The sequence below is a fragment of the Drosophila subpulchrella genome, unplaced genomic scaffold (genome assembly GCF_014743375.2).
Source record: "Drosophila subpulchrella strain 33 F10 #4 breed RU33 unplaced genomic scaffold, RU_Dsub_v1.1 Primary Assembly Seq68, whole genome shotgun sequence".
Lineage (NCBI taxonomy): Eukaryota > Metazoa > Arthropoda > Insecta > Diptera > Drosophilidae > Drosophila > Drosophila subpulchrella.
This window is the reverse complement of record NW_023665704.1, coordinates 317,399-320,551: the sequence shown is the minus strand read 5'-3', so window position 1 is coordinate 320,551 and position 3,153 is coordinate 317,399.

Below are 3,153 nucleotides of genomic sequence, written 5' to 3'. Positions count from 1 at the left end.
GTTCTTACAGATGTGGCTGGGGTAAGTTTATTGAAAAGATATTTTGGTTCTCCACTCGTCACTATTTTGTGAAAGAAGATTAAAATTCTGAGATCGATCCAGGAGGTCAAGTTAAGGTCAAGTATTTTATATGTCAGTTCTGATACATAGTCAAAACGTCTTCAGTTAAACACCTAACGGACAATTGAATTGAAAGCTACAGTTAATGTGCGCAAATCCCGCGCATCACAATTTCCAAAAATTTCTATGCCGTAAAAGAGAGTGGGCAGGAGGATAACTTTGGCGATTAATAGTCTAACTTCCTCAGTTAGGAACGATTTAGAGAATGAAAATTTTCTCCCTGTCGCTTTGGCTACATGGTTGCTCCATGATAAAGTATTGTTAAATGTTATCCCTAGATTAACTGCATTCACTTCATAGCTTATCGGCGTATGGTTTATATATAATTTTTGGAGTGAAAGTGTTGAAAGTGCTTTTTACCAATTACCAAGCACTTTAATTTTTTAGGATTTATACCCAAGCCATTTTCCTTTGCCCATTTTTCAATTAGCCACAACATTTTATTACTTATACGAACACAGGCATGTATTTCAGTTACGGGTCTACTAACATATATTTGGACATCATCAGCATATAAATGTACTTCACACTCAGACAGGATACTAGGGAGATCCTTGACATATATAGAAAACAATAAAGGGCCTAGCACAGATCCCTGTGGCACTCCCCTGGATAAGTTCCGGAGAGAAGAAACTTGCGTCCCAGAGACGACAGCTTGATATCTATTCGTTAAGTACGACCTAATAAGCTTCGTCGCATTAGTTGAGAAATTAAACATATTCCTAAGCTTGGTACAGAGAATGTTATGATTCACAGAATCAAAAGCCTTACTGTGGTCAAGTAGCGTCAAAAACGTTACGCAGTTACTGTCCAGTTTTTGTCTTATATCCTCAACAATATTAGTGATTGCAGTAATACAACTCCTTTTCTTACGGAATTCAGATTGTTTTTCATCAAGTAGAGAATTATTAGCTAAGTATAGTTGAATCTGTGAGGACATAAGGTTTTCAAAGACTTTTGATAGAAAAGGTAATATTGAAATAGGTCTATAGTCATTGTTTAGCTTAGGAATTGGGAAAATTTTGGCGTTTTTCCATATTGTCGGAAATGAAGACGTTGTAATAGCCGTGTTAAAAATATATGTAACATGGGGCAACAATAAGGGGAGCAAAAGCTTAACAAATTTGGGACTCATATTATCGAGACCAACAGCATCGGACTTGACATGCAGAATACTAGCTAGGACATCACTTTGGTTTATACATATAAAGCTAAAACTATTATCACAGAAGGGTTGAGTATTCAGGTACGGATTGCATGTTGCTTCAGGTACATCTATTTCGAAAAACTTTTTGTTTAGCAATTCGACATCCACCTCAGACTCTGTCTGTTGCTTACATTTCCCTATACCTAACCGTTTTAGTTTGTTCCATCCGTTTTTTGAGTTAACACAGTTATTAAATTGTATGTTATAATGCTCTTTCTTTGCTGATTTTATCTTTTTGTTTACTTTACTTGATCCCTTTAGTTTGAGTTCCCTAAAATTGCCTGCTATCATTAAATTGGGGTGCCTTGCTATCGAACCCTTGCATTGAAACTAATTATAAAACCTTTCTTTCACCGATTAGAAATAATCTTGACAGCATAGTCCGTTCCACGTTACGGGGTTCCTACAGGCTTCCTTGGTATACTAAAGGACTGCAAAAATACAAAAACCTTAGGAAAAAATACTATAAAAAATTTTCTAAGACACATAACCCAGCCGATGGTGAAAGATATAGGCAGCACAAATGTGAGTCTGAGTTTCTTAATAAATTTCTATATAACCAATACATTTGTGAAGTTGAGCATAGTTTAAGGCCAACCCTAAGGCGCTTTGGCGCTTTGTTAACTCAATAGATTTACATTCGTCTATACCTTCAACAATATCGTACGGTGATGTTGTTGCTTCCACCGAGGCCGATATCGCCAATTTGTTTGCTGCCTGTTTTTCCTCGAACATTGAACCTTCCGATGAATGGTATGACCAGGAAACTTTAAATTTAATTTCAGAAATTTGCAGCATTGACAGCCTGGACATATCGTATGATGACATTTCTGAAGCAATTAGTTATTTTGATGATTCCCCAAGACTAGACTTTGATGGAATTTCTTTATTCTTCCTTAAGAATTGTATTGCCAGTCTTTACCTACCCCTGCAAATTATGTTCTCTTCTTCTTTGTCTCAAGGAAGATTCCCAATTAGATTTCTAGAGTCATGCCGGTCCATAAAGGAGGAAGTAAATTTGATATTTCTAACTATAGGCCAATTGCTAAAATCAGCAACATAGTTAAATTGTTCCAAAGAATCATTTTCAAAAAATTATCTTTCTTAATAATCGAACCTAATCAACATGGCTTCATGACCGGTCGATTTACGACGACCAACTTGGCTATTCTTACGAATCACTATATACATGCATTTGAGGATCATTCACAGATGGACACGATTTACACAGATTTTACTAAAGCTTTTAACAAGGTTTGTCACTCTGCCCTAAAGGCTAAACTTTCCAAACTTGGCTTTCACTCCCCTTCTCTTAACTGGATAGCATCATATTTGGATAACCGACGTTATTACGTTGAAGTAGGTGGTGCATTATCCCATCCTTATAAAGCGACATCTGGACTTCCTCGGGGTAGCTCTCTTGGCCCTTTACTTTTCATTATTTTTATAAATGACATTTGTGGATGTATCCATTTTTCTAACTTCCTTCTTTATGCGGATGATCTAAAGATTTATAGGACTGTCAGTACCGTAAATGATTCGTATATCTTCAATCTGACCTAGATAGTATCGGTAGTTGGTGTTCCAAGAATAGTTTGCCTTTTAACCTTAACAAATGCCACAACGTCCTGTAACTATTTCATCCACTTATCACATCAATAACCATCCTCTCTCTGTTTTAAATGAAATAGTTGATCTGGGGGTATTAATTGATGACATATTTCTGTTTAACGAGCACCTGAATTTTATACTACCAAAGGCTTATGCAATGTTCGGCTTTGGCAAGAGAAACACTTTATTATTCAAAGATCCGTATTTCAGATTGT